Here is a 17,638-nt window from a genome sequence, read left to right on the forward strand (position 1 = left end):
AACCAGTCCATTCTAAATAAAATCAGTCCTGAATATTCACTGGAAGGATGGATGCTGAAGCTGAAGCTCCAATTATTTGCCCACCTGATGGGAAGAACTGACTCATTGGAAAAAAGCCTGATGTTAGGAAAGATGGAAGGCAGGAAGAGAAGGGGAAGACAGGATGAGATGTTTGGATGGCATCACCGAGTCGATGGACATGAGCTTGAGTAAGCTCCGGGAGTTGGTGATGGATAGGGAAGCCAGGCATGCTGCAGTCCATGGTGTTGCAAAGACATGGACACAACTGAAAGGACCGAACTGGACTGAACAAATTGAGAACAAAGAGACTGATAAATCTAATTGCATCAAGTTGGTGACTAGCTGCCCATAACAACACATTACTTAAGTGGCTTTAAAATTCAGAATTATGACTAAATTCAGAGTGGAATATCTTCTAAGGAAAAACAAAAATACTACCCATTCAAAAAAACACAAAACAAAACAAAGAAAATCAGAAGAAATACAGGAAATAAATCTGAAACTATATTCAACTCTTTATTGTTCCTCATATTGCTTCTGTTATTGTGACAGAATCATATATATGTTAACAGGTAAAAGTAAGACAAGAATTAAAACTAATGTTCTGAAGTAAGCCTTTCAGTGGCTAGGAAAAGAGGTTCACTCATAACATAAAGAACTTTAATTAAAACCCTGCTGTCTTAAATCTTGAACTGAAAGCATAAGTTTGTACCAAGTAATTATATTCCTTTTTATTTTATTTTTTAAGGAAAATGTGTTCTTCCTACTCTGACCAATGTAACACCTACAAGCAATGACAACTTGATACCAGTGACTATTCTGAGGTCTAACATGTAGCTTCTAAATAAACATTTCCCATGAGATGATGCATGGATTCTTAAAGAGATGGCTGATTTCAGGACTGGATAAAGAAATGCACAAAATAATCTTGGGAACTGTGAAGGACCACAAAGATAAAGGACTTCAAAGACCAGTAGGGACTGGACAGAAAGTTGAGGAATCCAAATGAAAAGGCCAAACATCTACCAGTTTGCTGGGCAGAATGATGTTTCTGCTTCTCAACACATTGTTTATGTTTCTCAAAGCATTGCTGCCAAGAAGCAAACACCTTCTGATTTCATGGCTGCAGTCACCATCCACAGTGGTTTTAGAGGCTAAGATGAAGAAATCTCTCACTGCTTCCACATTTTCTCCTTCTGTTTGCCATGAAGGATGGGGCTGGATCCCATGATCTTAGTTTTTTTAATATTTAGTTTTAAGCTGGCCAAATGTGTTCAAATGTTAACAGGCAACATCTAATTTTTCACTGTGATAGATTTCTAGGGCACCAACTCACCATTCTGGGCACTGATAAAGAAAATAACCATCAATATTTAAGCTATTTTTGTTTCTATTAAGTATAAGTTATGTAACTACAAACAGTTCCAGGAAAACAAGCTATATTGTCCCTTCTGGGACTGATGAGAGAGTGTTGGCGAGCAGCTATAATACAGATGAAGCCTCACTCACTGGCCTGCAGATCAGCTCCTTCTGTGAAGGTCTGGTTCCTATGAGACCAAGGACTGGTACTTGTCCTGACCCACTGTGCAGGTATTGTGGATTCCTGCTTTAAACCTAATAGTGGGACATTCTGCAAGACAAACCACCCTGTTTCTTCCCAGTTTCTGAACAAGTGAATGTCATTAAAACTGTGAGAGGAACAATTATTTTGTCTTAAAGGAGAACAACAAAGTGCAACATATGACTACATTCTCTCAGTAAACTGTGAAAAGACATCTGCTTTTTGAGATCAGGGAAATTTGCGCATGGACTGGATAGTAAATGTTCATTTTATTGGGAAAGAAAAGAACATTTTTTTAACTTCCCATTATTTTACCCCAAATACTCATTATGTACATTTTGTGAATTGTTCATCTCGTCCCTAAAATACTTCAGGAAAAAAATGAATAAGAAGTAAAAGAGAGAATGAAATGAGTGTCTGTCTTGATTTAAAACAGTTCTACATAGCTGCTATGGATTGAACTGTGTCCACCCTTGAATCCCAATGTGATGGTATTGGGAAGTAGGGCCTTTGGGAGGTACACAGGTTGACATGGGGTTTTGATGGTGGTCCCTCATGATGGGATTAGCCTCTCCCTCTTTTTCTCTCGTATTCTGCCTCTTCCAAGTTCCCTTCAACCACCACATGTGAGAAGATAGCAAGAAGAGAAACTGATGCAAGTCAAGAATGTCTTCACTGGGAACTCAATTGGCCATCACCTTGATGTTGCAAAGTCTCCAGTATATAACAACCTGTGGGACTAAGAGGTTAGTTTTGTAGTTATTGATGCCAAATGATAAAATATAGGGTTCGTGACACTCTTCTTTATTATATTTGTTATGTTTGAAACTGTTTTGTAGTAAGAAGTTTATAGAAAGTCCATTTTGAAATTTCTGTCTTAGAGTTACCTTGAGGAGCCCAAGATAGCAGATTCAGGCAGGTCCGGACCACTCATTCACTGGGGTGTTGGAGTGGTTGGAGGACCAACTCATCTCTTATCATCTGAAAACCATCCCCCACACCTGACAACTTTATTACCCCCACCATCTGCATCTCCATTCCTCTGATAAGCTGAATCATCCAGCTGGAGATGTTAATGGTTCAAGACAGGGTCTTGAAGCAGAAGGAATGTGGACATTTTTAGAAAGAATGAACTGGGCAGACCCCTTCTTGGTTTTCCCTTCTTTAATGCCATCTGCAGGTGAGGGATTGGGCCTGGGTAGAGAGGAAACCACAAGTGGGACTGCATGGATATTTGCAAGAGAAGGGAGCAGGAATTCAGAACCCAGAAACCAGGAGGTGGACAGCCTGCACAGGACCCAGGAAGAAATGTTGGGAAAAGAATAGTGCCTACCTGAGGGCCAGACCTACCTGAGTCTTCCAGTTACACTTGGAGGTCACGTCCTTCCTGCTGGAATTCCTCCTTCAGAAGTGGAAAGGAGAGAGCTATACTCAACTCCTACTGAGTCATAAGAAGAGGGACAGCCTCCCCCAGAGCCATTTGATTCCACTATAACTGTGGGTACCATCCCAAGCCAGAGAGTAACTGGTAGGTCATCCAAAAGATGACCTACTTTAAATAGTATTTAAACTATTACAAAATTTGTCTAAGAATTCCGGCATATCTAGTTCCCAGAGTTTTTTTTAGCAGAGATGATTCATCAGCCTAATTTGGGTTTCTCCTGAGGAATTTACAAACTTCCCCATGGGTAACTTCTGACTTTTAAGTACTTGATCCCATCCCACAGAACCCAAAAGATGGTAAGTTCCAGTGGGCAAGGACTCTAAGGTTCTTGGTGTCACAGCAGCTTTGTGCCAAGTGGCCTACCACTCCAAATTCTGATCCCAGGACCCTTGAACTCACCAGACAGTTACAGCCCCCTGCCCACCAGAGGCTAACTCAGCATCCTCAGCAACAGGCACCTCTGAGCCACTTGTCCACTGATTGGCACTGAGCTTCATTCTGAAACAAGTGTTCTGGAATACGTCCAGTCTCCCTCATCCAAGAGGTGGGAAAATGACCCTGGGTTGTATGATTCACTCTAAAGCTGTAGGTAAGTTAGTGAAGACTTGGGACCCAGGAACTCTGGTTCCCAGGTTAGGAGACTTCCAGGAAGGGAAAGAGGAGAGAAAACTGCATTGCATCCACTGCTGGGCAGCTCTCAGATATCTGCAGGCACCAGAGTGGAAGTTCCTTTCCCGTTACCCCTCAAGTCTGCTTCTGATTTTATTAGCAGACCTGCCTTCTTGTAGCAGCAGGAAAGCAATACTGCAGGCTGTTTCTTCTGGGGTCCAGGCACCGCAGGGGAGCTTCAGCTGTAGTGACCCCAGGAGGCAGTCTTGCAGGTGGTGATAGACTCACTCCCAGCTCAGAATCCCCAGAGCTCCCTCTCCTCATTCAGTCAACACAGGCCTTTGGGTGACTGGTTAACATGAACCTGCATTCACAGTGAGAAACTCTTCTTAGCCTTCTGGCAACTTAGATAAGTGTCTTATGTTTCCTCAAGGAAGCCCTGGCTGAGGGAGGCAGAGGTCCGAGGATAGCCTGGATGCAGGGGCATGTGTTCCCTCTTTGATGTTCCAAATAGGCCTTGGAGATTCAAAGGTCTTGAAAGGATTACAATCACCCTTATGTTTTTAGGGACTTTGGTTTATGAATCTGGTTGGAGAAAAAGGACAGAAACTCAGGAAAAGGCTGGATGTCTCTGGGTCCCAGCAGATTGATCATGAGTTGAGTTCCAGCCACCAGGCTTCACAGTCAGGTGCTGATGTAATTCACAAGCCACTTTAGAGGAAGCAAAAGAGGAAAGAGTTTTGGGGCAGAGAGCAGTGTGGTCAAAGGGCCATGGGAATCACATGGGGTAAGATGAAACAAGAGTCATTACTTGTTTATTTGCTTTATCAGTTCCTTGGTGTTTCTACTTCTGAGAACAAGTACATGGAGAGAGTCAGAGGCATTGGTGGTGCCCCAGGTACCCGATGCTCTTGGTGATAACAAGTCTGTGTACACTTCCCTGAGTCTAGAGCATATTCAGCCTCATGATAGCCCCAGATTCTCCCTTTGGGGAATGCTGACATGCCTATTGCTGCTAACTCACAACTGAAGCATGGGATGAGGTCATGGTGGTTGACCTGTAGGCCAAGTTCCAAACATGGAAGGAAGATTGGCAATGGAAGGGTAGCCATTTATTAAACTTGGTTACCTTGGACCTTAGCAGGGGCTACATCCCACATCTAGAATATTTTTCTTCCAGCTTTTCGCATGGCTGAGTCCTTCTCAACATTTAGCATTATCTCAAATTAATCTCTCTCAGGCTTGCTTTCCCTTATCACTGCACTCTCACAGGAACTGACCCTGATCCACAAAGTGCCTAAACCCTTCCATCCATCAAAACAATAATTATAGTTAACAACGTGGAAATGTGGGAGAGCAATAAATTGAGAGTTTGAGATTAATATATGTATAGCACTGCATTTAATAGATAATCAACAAAGACCTACTGTACAGCACAGGAATTCTGCTCAATAGTCTGTAATATCCTGTAGGGGAAAATAATCTAGGAAAGAATGGGTACTTATCTATGTATAAGGGAAATAATTTCTCATACAACTAATATTAATACAATGCTGTAAATCAACTATACTCCTATATAGACTAAAAGCTGATTTAAAAAAAAAAATGCTTACATGTGGAGACCCATGGAGTTCCTTCAGTTCAGTTCAGTTCAGTCGCTCAGTCATGTCCGACTCTTAGCGACCCCATGAATCGCACCATGCCAGGCCTCCCTGTCCATCACTAACTCCCGGAGTTCACTCAGTCTCGGGTCCATCGAGTCAGTGATGCCATCCAGCCATCATCCTCTGTTGCCCCCTTCTCCTCCTGCCCCCAATCCCTCCCAGCATCAGAGTCTTCTCCAATGAGTCAACCCTTTGCATGAGATGACTGGCAGGATTTCAGATGTGATGCTGGATATGGCAGAATGGGTGCAGAAATCTACACAATTTCGGAGGTTACATTTTCTTGAGCTTTGGTGTCTTTTGCTTCTAATGTCACCTTTGGGTTGTCTTTGGACTCTGCAAGGGCTTGGAGACACAAGGTGGGTGTTAGTTGAAAGATGAGATGGAGAGGCTAGTGGAAGAGTGAAATCCCAGCTCCCTAGCCTTGGGTTGGGGCATGTTTGAGTCGCAACCTATATCCCAAGTTCCCTGTGAAAACACGCTATAGCTTCCCTCTCCATGACTTGCATGAAATCAGACCAAGACTTGTTTTATCCTTTTTCACGCCCTGCTTCCCCTGAGACTACACTGGTTTCTCTGGGAGAAATTTTTTAAAAACGTTTGGCTGCACTAGGTCATCACTGCTGCCCAAGACTTCTCTATTTGTAGCAGGAGGGGCTACTGTGTGATTTCAGTGCACTGGCTTTTCAATCCTGTGCTCTTGATGTAGATCACAGCCTCAGGGACACTCAGGCTCAGTAGCTGTGGCCCACTGACTTATTTGCCTTTGGGCATTTGTAATCTTCCCAATCTATGTTTCAAACACATGTTTGAAGCACTGAATCAAAAGGCAAAACACTCTGGAAGGAATTTTAAATGAATCACTTTTACATGAACCTTGGCACCATGGCCAATTTATGAGGAGATTGATAAAGGATTGCCCCTGCTTCAAGCAATCTCCTGAGATCCCGACTGATTGAGGTTCCCCTCCCATTGGGTTCCTACAGGATCTTGAAGCTGTTCTGCCATTTGGCTTTGTTCTTGCTTCAGTTTCTGAATCCCACACTAGAGCACAACTTCCAGAGGGCAGGGATGTCACCTGACTCACCTGTAAGTATATGTCAGTAGATATTGTGTTATTCAGACCCTAATACCAAGACAAGGCTAACACAAAAATCCATTATCCTGAGTGTTAGGTTACAGGTTCAGTGACTGTAATCAAACCCTAAATAACATTTTCTTAAATACAATACAAATTCAATTCTCTTTCATATAATATTAGTGCAGGTCTCTCCACATAGATGAGGGCCTAGTTCTTTCTTGTCATATCTTCCACCTGTGCTACTTACTTCTGGTCTAACATGGCTGCTCCAGCTCCTGTCATTATATCGGCATTCCAGCTAGTGGAAGAGAAATAATACTTCAATTTGGAAGTGACATACCACCTCTATTCAAATTCCACTGATCAACTTATCTTCTATGGTAATGGCAAACCTGAGGGTTGTGAACACACAGAAGGGCAGGGGAATGTGACCCCACTTCAGAACATGAGTAATGAGTAACAAGGGCCACCACCCTTCATTCATATCCCTGTATTCATTCTTCTTTCATTCTCCCCACACAGCTCTCGGTCTGTTTTCACTTGCAGATATGGATATGGATGAGGTTATAAGAGAGGACATGGCCCAGGCTGTAAAATATGGAGAAAGCAAGAAAGGAAAGAAGATAAGAAAGTATAAAAATGCAAAATCTAAAGGAAAATATGCTTATAATCATAATTTTGCATTTATACAACTTAGGTATAATGGTTGATGAGTCAATTTATAAAATAAAAAAATAAAGAACTATAAAACATAAATGTATTCCCTAAACCCGACAAAATAATAAGGCTATATCATATTAAACACATAGTAGTAACAGGATTAAGTTTGGATGCACATTGCAAAAATCAAAAATAACTATAACTTTAGCAAGATAAACTTGATTTTTCTCTCCCACTGAAAAAAAGCTGGAAGTGGCCCAGCCAGAGCTTGGGTGGTATCCATCTCCAAGGTTACATGACTGTCCAATACAACTGAAGGAGTTCCAGTCATCACAACTGAAATCCAGACAACAGTTAGGAAGTAGGTGGGGAAAAGAAGAATCCCATCTCTCAGCTGAATCAGCTCCTTGAAAGCAGTCTTCCAAGAAATCCCTCTTACAGGTCTGCTTGCATATCATTCACCAATCATGACTAAGAGCATGGGTGGGCAGGAAATGCAGTCCTGTAGCTACTGGGCTCATGGCTATATAACAAACTATTTTCAGTTTTGAAAGAGAGCAGAGAACAGATCATTTTGTAGGTAGCCTGCAGTGCCTACCTTAAAGAACAAATCTTTTCTGAATGGATTAGGCTGAATGGCTGAGCACAGTGTGCGAGCCAGGAGGAAGGAACAGCAATCAGAAACAGCTAGATGGACTTGAACTGTGCTTCAGACAAAAGAGGCAGACTGGTCAGTAGTGATCTTCTAAGGACTGAAGTAAGGATTATACACACCATATGAACCAGTTTGGTTTAAAAACTGCTTTTCCAACTGAGGTCCCAAATCTCTCTCAGTTCTTCAGCTTCTAAATACCTTGGCTTTGTTACCTCACATTCTGACCTACCTGTCTCACCTTCCTTATTTCTGTTCACATCACTTCTCCATCTAGTCCACCAGCATTGCAAGACCAGTACTGAGAAGTTAGCAATACTTTCTAGAAGTGGGTACAAACACAATAACTATTTCTACATTAATATTTGTTTGTCCCTCTCAAAGTCTGTTGAAGGACTGAGATGGCTAGAATTATCGAGATCTCACATTTGAGTCCTGGTAAAACAAACAAACAAACAAAATATATATATATATATATTTCTTGTTACATTGGTTGTTGGTGGTGATGCAGTTCTTTGGAAGGAATGATGCTAAAGCTGAAACTCCAGTACTTTGGCCACCTCATGCGAAGAGTTGACTCATTGGAAAAGACTCTGATGCTGGGAGGGATTGGGGGCCGGAGGAGGAGGGGACGACAGAGGATGAGATGGCTGGATGGCATCACAGACTCGATCGATATGAGTCTGAGTGACCTCCGGGAGTTGGTGATGGACAGGGAGGCTTGGCGTGCTGTGATTCATGGGGTCGCAAAGACTCGGACATGACTGAGCGACTTAACTGAACCGAACTGAAAAAAAAAACACTTCTTGTTACATGGGTTGTTGGTGGTGATACAGTCTCATAGTTGTTGTATGTCTGAGAAAGTATTTTATCTTGTTTTTGATATGTATTTTTCTTGGGTATTGAATTCTGATTCAATTATGTTTCTCTAAGCATTTTAAGATGTGGTGCCAGTGTCCTCTGGCTAACATTGTTTCATATGCCTAACCTGCTCTCTATCCCATATTTTGTTCTACTGTTTCTGTTTTTGCTTCTGTTACATTTGGGGGCGGGGTTTGATTGTTTTTAACAATGAATTATCATGCACCTTTGAATAGTTGTCCTATTTCTTGTACTTGCATTAATTGAACTTCTGTGATAATGGGTTTAAATCTTTCATCATATCTGGAAGATTTTCAGCCAGTGATTATGAAGTTCTTTTCTCTATTGTCCTTCTGTCACTTCCTGTGGGATTCCATTTACATATATTTCAGTATTCTTAATTTTTTTTCAAATATCTGTGATGCACAATTAATTTTTTCCCACAGTCTTTTCATTCGTATTTTCCATTTCTCTATTTAACAGACTCAATATTTTTCAGCTTCATGACTATTAAGAGTATTACTCTAGGAAGCATTTTAATGTCCTTCCCTGATAATTATGTAATGTATATTTTAACTCTGTTTTTACTAATTGATTTTTCCCTCATTATGGGTATTTTCTTGCTTCTTTACACACTGGAATTTTTTTTTCTTTTTAAATTTATGTAATTATCTTAATTAGAGGATAACTACTTTACAATATTTTGATTGACATAGGGCAAATATTTTCACAATTCATATGGAAATTTTACATTGGATATTGGATATAGCAATTTTTACCCTTTGGATGCTTGGATATTTTTAATTTTTATAAACTATTCATGGCACTGTTTGCAGACACTGTTCATTTCTTGGAAACAATTGTATTTTTTGAAAGCTTGCTGTTCAGGTTTTTTACCTGATATAAGACCAGCCTTTAGACCAGGTTTATTGTTCCCCACTAGTAAGGTAATATTGTCTTCAGGGCCATAGTGATGTCATGGGAATTATGAATAATTTCCATGCTCGTGGGTGTCCCCATGAGTTGGCGCAATTTGAGACTCAAGGATTGTTCCCTATAATCTTGACCAGTACTGTCAACTTTCTGCTAAAAACTGGAACGGTATCACCTGTACACTCACACAGTTCGCTGTATGTAGCTCTCTCCTGTGAACTCTAACTATCTAGAGCCTCAAGTCTGTCTTCTTGGGAGACCGTTTATCTCTGCCTAGATAGTACTTCCATGTATGTGTTGGAAACTATTTCTAGAGTTGGGGCAATTGTAGAACTCACCTTGCTTGCTCCCCGCCTCAGGAATCCATTCTCTGCTGCCTGACATTTGATGTAAAAATTTTCTCTTTCATTTATCTCTTCTATTTTCAAGTTGTTTGAGACAGGAGAATAAATGTGTCCTTTGCTCCTCTATGTCTAGAAAAATGGAGGTCCCCCTGCAATCAGAACTCACTGAATGCCTTGTGAATGCTAGGCAGTGACTTCTGTGCATGGGTGCAGACTAACTAGGAATATGTGTTTGGGCTTTGGGGAGCCCTGTCTTGATGGAGAAACATGACAATTACAAATAGCATTTGCTATGGAGCATGTTCAGTTCAGTTCATTCACTCAGTCATGTCTGACTCTTTGCAACCCCATGGACTGCAGAACACCAGGCTTCTCTGTCCTTCACCAACTCTTAGATCTTGCTCAAACTCATGTCATTGAGTCAGTGATGCCATCCAACCATCTCATCCTCTGTCATGCTCTTCTTTTGCTTTCAACCTTTCCCAGTAATAGCATCTTTTCTAATGAGTAAGTTCTTCACATCAGTTGGCCAAAGTATTGGAGTTCCAGCTTCAGCATCGATCCTTCCAATGAATATTCAGGATTGATTTTCTTGACTTGTTGGAGCTCCTTGTAGTCCAAGGGACTCTCAAGAGTCTTTTCCAACACCACAGATCAAAATCTTCAATTCTGCATTACTCACCATTCTTTTAACTCAAACTGTCACATCCATACATCACAGCTGGAAAAATCATAGCTTTGATTATACTGAACTTTTTCAGCAAAGTAACGTCTCTGCTTTTAAAAATGTTGCTAGGCTTGTCATAGCTTTCTTCAAACAAGCAACCATATTTTAATTTCATGCAGTCATCATCTGCAGTGATTTTGGAACCTCCCAAAATAAAATATCTCACTGTTTCCATTGTTCCCCCATCTATTTGCCATGAAGTGATCGGACGAAATGCCATGACCTTCATTTTCTGAATGTGGAGTTTAAGCCAGATGTTTCACTCTCCTCTTTCACTTTCATCAAGAGGCTCTTTAGTTTCTCTTTATGTTCTCCCATGAGTGTGGTGTCATCTGCATGTTTGAGGTTATTGATATTTTTCCAAGCAACCGTGATTCCAGCTTGTGCTTCATCCAGTTGGCCATTTCACATGATGTACTCAGCATAGAATTTAAATAAGCAGGGTGACAATATACAGCCTTTAATTGCTCCTTTCCTGATTTGGAACCAGTCTGCTCTTCCATGTTCAGTTCTAACCGTTGCCTCTTGACTTGCATACAGATTTCTCAGAAGGCAGGTAAGATGGCTTGGTATTCCAATCTCAGTATGTTTTCCATAGTTTGTTGTGATCCACAATGTCAAAGGCTTTTGCATGGTCAATAAATCAGAAGTAGGTATGTTTCTGGAATTCTGCTTTTTCTAAGATCCAACAGTGCTGGAGTCCAACTCCAGCAACCAGGGATTCAATCTGAAGAGATGAGTGGTTTTGGCAATGAGGCAGCCTGTCATTTTTCTTTTGGACTGCCTGTTTATTTCAAGTTTAAGATTCTCTTTATACTTTTACAAAAACATTAGGCCAGAGGTTTGACATTTTCAGTTCCCCCTCTCCCAGATTTATTATCTCCATAAATCATTGTTGCTCTTCAAACAGATTTCCTGCTTCAGTGATTCTCTTGGAATCAGCCTTATCATCTATTATCTACCTCTTCTAATGTGTCCTTGGCTCAGATGGTAAAGCGTCCGTCTACAATGCAGGAGACCTGGGTTTAATCCCTGGGTTGGGAAGATCCCCTGGAGAAGGAAATGGCAATCCACTCCAGTACTCTTGCCTGGAAAATCCCATGGACAGAGGAGCCTGGTAGGCTGCAGTCCATGGGGTCGCAAAGAGTCGGACATGACTGAGCGACTTCACTTTCACTTTCACTTTCTAATGTGTCCTATACTTAACTTGTGATTACATTGTAACTCATGGTACATTCCTCAGTTTACTACTTACCTCCCTATTTGCCCCTAATATCCTGAGCTCACTATCTCTTAAAAAGGCTTCTAGCTATAGTGTCTCCAATAATTCCTAACTTCTATAAGCTATAGTAAAATATGCTAACTTTACAACATTCCTTAAATCTTTAACTTCTAACTATTCTAATTATTTCTAAACCCTAAATTCAGTAAACTCCTTTGCCATAAACATTCTCCTCACAAATAGGCTTCATATATCAATCCCTCCCATGGCCTCAAGCTACAGCCTATCTGCTCATCCTGGAACACTCTTTTGTAAAAGTCCTTGAACAAATGTCAATGATTAACTTTATGAATTATTTTCTGAGCAATGCTGCAGAAGGCTTTGTGCCTTGTCATGCTCCTCTGGAGAACAATAAGCACCTTAATATTCCTTTTCAGTCAACTCAGCCGAGGAGAGGAAAAGACAAGTCAGAATTACAAGGCCTAACTCCTTCATCCCTTGGATCTGTGCCTGTGGAATGAGGAGAGGGGGCTGGGGACCGTGCCCCCATTTTGTCAGTAATACCTAACGTGGCCCCCGACACACCAGATAATGGCAAATTGATCTCTGGTTCCTCTGCCTTTTCTAAATCCATCTGGAACATATGGAATTTCACAATTCATGTACTGTTGAAGATTTGCTTGCAGAAATTACTTTGGTAGCATGTGAGATGAGTGCAATGTGTGATAGTTGAACATTCTTTGAAATTGCCTTTGTTTGGAATTGCAGTGAAAACGACCTTCCAGTCCTGTGGCCGCTGCTGAGCTTTCCAAATTTCCTGATGTATTAAGTGCAGTACTTTAACAGCATCATCTTTTAGGATTTGAAATGACTCAACTGCAATTCCATCACCTACACTAGCTTTACTCATAGTGATGCTTCTTAAGGCCCTCTTGACTTCACATTTCAGGATGTCTAAGGTCTAGGTGAGTGATCACACCATCGTGGTTATCTGGATCATTAATATTATTTTTGTTTAGTTTTTCTATATATTCTTTCAACTTCTTCTAAATATATTCTGCTTCTCTTAGGTCCATGCCATTTCTGTCTTTTATTTGGCCCACCTTTGCATGTAATGATCCTTCCCTACCTCTAATTTTTTTGAGCAGATCTCTGGTCTTTCTCATTCTACTGTTTTCCTCTATATCTTTGCACTGATCTCTTAGGAAGGCTTTTTTTTTTTTTTTTTCCAAATCTCTTCTTGCTATCTTTCCAACTCTGCCTTCAGATTGATATGTGTTTCTTTTCTGTTTTGCCTTTTGCTTCTCTTCTTTCTAAGTTATTTCTAAGGCATTGTCAGACAACCATTTTGCCTTTTTGAATGTATTTTTTTGGGGATGGTCTTGATGAGGTACACACAAATCAAAAAACGAAAATCACTGCAACCAGTTCCATTATTTCATGGCAAATACATGGAGAAACAATGAAAGCAGTGGCATACTTTATTTTCCTGGGCTCCAAAAATCACTGCATATAGTGACTGCAGCTGTGAAAAAAAAGGTAACTTGGTCCTTGGAAGAAAAGCTGTGGAAAACTTTGACAGCATACAAAAGAGCAGAGAAATTACTCTACCAGCAAATGTCTGTGTAGTCAAAGCTATGGTTTTTCCAGAAGTCATGAGTGGATGTGAGAGTTGGACCATGAAGAAAGCTGAGCACCAAAGAATTGATGCTTTTGAACTGTGGTGTTGGGCAACTCTTGAGAATCCCTTGGACTGCAAGGAGATCCAACCTGTCCACCCTAAAGGGAATCATTCCTGAATATTAATAGGAAGGATTGATGCTGAAGCTGAACCTCCATTTCTATGGCCAATTGATGGGTAGAACTAACTCATTATAAAAGACCCCAATGCTGGGAAAGATTAAAGGCAAGAGGCAAAGGGAAAGACAGAAAGCAAAATTGTTGGGAGGCATCATCAATTTGATGAACGTGAGTTTGAGCAAGCTCTGGAAGTTGGTGATAGGGAAACCTGGCATGCTGCATCCCATGATATAGCAAAGATTTGGACATGACTGAGAGATTGAACTGAACTGATGTACAGAGGACAATCAGGGAGCAGGCAGAAGTCTTTAAGGAAGGAGGATGGAACAATTCATTGACAGCTGACAATTTTGGGTCAGCAGACAACTTCAAGCTGGAGAAGCTGTAGGGAAGCAATTCTATGCCAGCTGGAGAGAAAAGTAAGAGAAAGGCAGGGTGGCAGTGCTGGATTTCCCAGAGAACTAGATCCCTTTTCTGTTAAGCTTTATCAATGGTCAATATTGTTAGGTAATTAGAAACATGAGGGTTGTTTTGGAAGAGGTAGCACAATATTCAATGGAAGAACTGATGATAAAGATGAAGCTCCAACACTTAGGCCAATGATGTGAAGACCCAACTCAATGGAAGTGACCCTGATGCTGGGAAGCATGTGAGCAGATGGAGAAGGAATAAAAGGATGAGATTGTGAGATGGCATCACCTACTCAAAGGACATGAGTTTGAGGAAACTATACGAAACAGTGAAAGACAGGGAAGCCTGTTTTGTTGCTGAACAGGTAATCACAAAGAGTCAGATATGACTTAGCAACTGAATGATACCAATGTGGACACAGGGTCCAGTGAAGGCTCTGGTCCTGGTTGGAGTGGAGAAAGATTTAGATGGAAGGGGAGGCTTCCCATCCTCTGGGGCAGGTCCTTGAATCCAAGGCAAGGAGCACAAGATTTTGAATGTGTTACCAAGTATTGTTTTCTGAAAAACAAAATTTCTTTTCCACAGGAGGGAGAGCTTTGACTGAGTTTGTTCTCTAGATTTTACTGAGGGATGTCGAAGGGATCTGGAGTGGGCTGAGTTTGCAAATACCAGGTGACCAGCTGCTGCAGGGCAAGGCTTGTGGTAGACATTCTGCACTAGGTGGAAAATGGATCCACAAAAAGTGTCCCTTCTGGAGTGTACCTGCCAATGTATCACATTGTTTCAGCAGATCACTTCAGTGTTGTTTGTGGCAAGCAAGAAATGGATGGGTGGTATGCTTTTGTCAATTCCTGTGGGTAGTTAGATGACTAAATGTCTGGTAAGTTCATTGCATGGTTAGAATCATGCTTGGGAAAGTAATCTAGATCAAGTTCACACATATTGATCATTAAACAGCAAACATAGGAAGGTTTCTAAGGCAACCGTAGGTAATGTAAACATGAAGGGCCAAAGTGGGACAGCTTCATTTAACAAGCTGAGATTGGACTTTACAGGTTGCCATAGCTGTTGCTATGACAAGTAGCCATAACAGCTATTTCTTGCTACGCTGGAGATATGGGAAACAGAAAAGAGACCAACAGCCTCACAACTCTCCTTGCAGTGTGATTTCAGGCTAGAAGTAGTTGACAAGGAAAGGCTGACTGGTAAGGCTGAGGAAGGGAGCAATCTGAGCCAGTAATCATTAGCTCTTGTTGAGGCCCAGAAAACAGAAGTATCAGCTCAGTCAGAGTTCTGGGTCAGGTTCAGAGACAGATGTAATTTGGCGTGAATCAATATTTAGCCTTAAGGATGGCACCTATAACCTCTAAACAGAAGATTTTCTTCTTCCCAGGTAGCAGAATAATTCATATTTGTTCCAGACTCAGGAACCCAGAAAGCCCTCTCAGGACCACTTGTTCTTAGCAGGCACACATGCATCTAGATGTGGAATTATCATCATGATGCCCATTGTCTGGATGAGAAAACTGAGGTTGAAGGACTTGAACAATGTCACACAACTAAGCACGTGAAAAGCCAAGCACAAACACTGAGGGTAACAGTCCTCAAATTGTGTGTTTTTGCTCCACACCCACTGGGAGTGGTGGGTGGTGATATGGCACCTATGCTTAGGCAGAAGCAAGCAGTATACAGGCTTAAATTGAAAGAACTAAGGAAAACCAGTAGAACATTCAGCTATAACCTAAATCAAATCCCTTACGATTTTATAGTGGAAATGAAAAATAGATTCAAGGGATTAGGTCTGGAAGCCTGAAGAACTATGGATGGAGGTTTGTAACAATGTACAAACATGGACCCCGGGTCATCCCCATGCACCAGCCCCAAGCAAGCTGCACCCTATCATGTTTGGGAACGCATGTAAGAATTAAAGATTTTAAAATTTAAAAAAAAATAAAAAATTAAAAAAAATTAAAAAAAATAAAAAAATGATCAAAAAAAAATAAAAAAAAATTAAAAAAAACAATGTACAGGAGGTGGTCACCAAAACCTTCCCCAAGAGAAACAAATGTGAGAAGGAAAAGGGGTTGTCTGAGGAGGCCTTTAAAACAGCTGAGAAAATAAAAGAAGTGAAAGGCAAAGGAGAAAGGGAAAGATAAACCCAATGGAATGCAGACTTCCAGAGAAGAGCAAGGAGAGAGAAGAAAGTCTTCGTAAGTGAAAAGTGCAAGAATTAGAGAAAAATAATAGAATTGTAAAGGATATAGATAGCTTCAGGAAAATTGGAGCTACCAGAGGAACATTTCATGCAAGAATGGGCACAATAAAGAACAGAAAAATCAAAGACCTAACAGAAACAGATGAGATTAAAAAGAGGTGGCAAGAACGCACAGAAGAACTGTACAAAAACCCTCATAATGACCAGGATAGGGATGATGCTTGGGTCACTCATGTAAAGCTTGATATACTGTAGTATGAAGTCAAGTGGGCCTAAGGAAACAACACTACAAACAATGATAGGAGAGGTGATGGAATTCCAGCTGAGCTATTTAAAAATCCTAAAGAATGAGGCTGTAAAAGTGCTGCATTCAATATGTCAGCAAAATGTGGAAAATGCAGCAGTGGCCACAGCGCTGGAAAAGGTCAGTTTTCATTCCAATCCAAAAGAAAGGCAATTCCAAAGAAATGTTCAACCTATCATGCAATTGCACTCATCTCACTTGCTAGCAAGGTAATGCTCAAAATCCTTCAAGCTAATCGTAAACACTACATGAACGGAGAACTTCCAGATGTACAAACTGGTTTGAGCAACCAGATATCAAATTGCTAACATCCATTGGATCAGAGAGAAACCAAGGGAATTCCAGAAAACATTTCCATCTGCTTCACTGACTATGCTAAAATCTTTCACTGTGTGGACCACAACAAACTGGAAAATTCTTAAGGAAATGGGAGTACCAGATCACCTTACCTGTCTCCTGAAAAGTCTGTATATAGATCAAAAATCGGCAGTTAGAATCAGACACAGAACAATTGAAAGATTTAAAACTCTGAAAGAAGCATGAAAAGGTATACATTCTCACTCTAGTTATTTAACTTCTATACAGGTTACATCATTCGATATGCTGGATTGCATAAACCCCAAGCTGGAATAAAGATTGCTGGGAGAAATAGCAACATCCACAGGTATGAAGATGACACTGCCCTAATGGCAGAAAGCAAAGAACTAAAGAGCCTCTTGGTGAGGAGAGGAGAGGCAAAAACTGGCTTAAAACTCAACATTCGAAAAACTATTAACAAAAATATACTCAACATTCATGGCATCCAGTCCCACCACATCATGGCATTTAGATGAGGGAAAAGTGGAAACAGTGGCAGATTTCATTTTCTTGGGCTCCAAAACCACTATGGACCTTGAGTACAGCCACAAAATTAAAAGACACTTGCTCCTTGGAAGGAAGAAAGGCTATGAAAAACTTGCACAGTGTATCAAAAAGCAGAGACTCACTTGGTTACGGAGATCTGTAATGTCAAAGTTATGATCTTTCCAGTAATCATGTACAGATGTGCTATCTGGACCATAAGAAAGGGTGAATGCCAAAGAATTGAGCTTTTGAACTGTGGTGCTTGAGAAGATTCTTGAGAGTCCCT

At 40.9% G+C, this 17,638-nt stretch overlaps 1 pseudogene; it reads right to left on the bottom strand.

Moving 5' to 3' along the window:
• Positions 1 to 3,523, bottom strand: part of LOC102170219 — a 53,797-nt pseudogene extending 50,274 nt beyond the window's left edge.

Source organism: Capra hircus, chromosome 29 (genome assembly GCF_001704415.2).
Source record: "Capra hircus breed San Clemente chromosome 29, ASM170441v1, whole genome shotgun sequence".
In the NCBI taxonomy this organism is placed as follows: Eukaryota; Metazoa; Chordata; class Mammalia; order Artiodactyla; family Bovidae; genus Capra; species Capra hircus.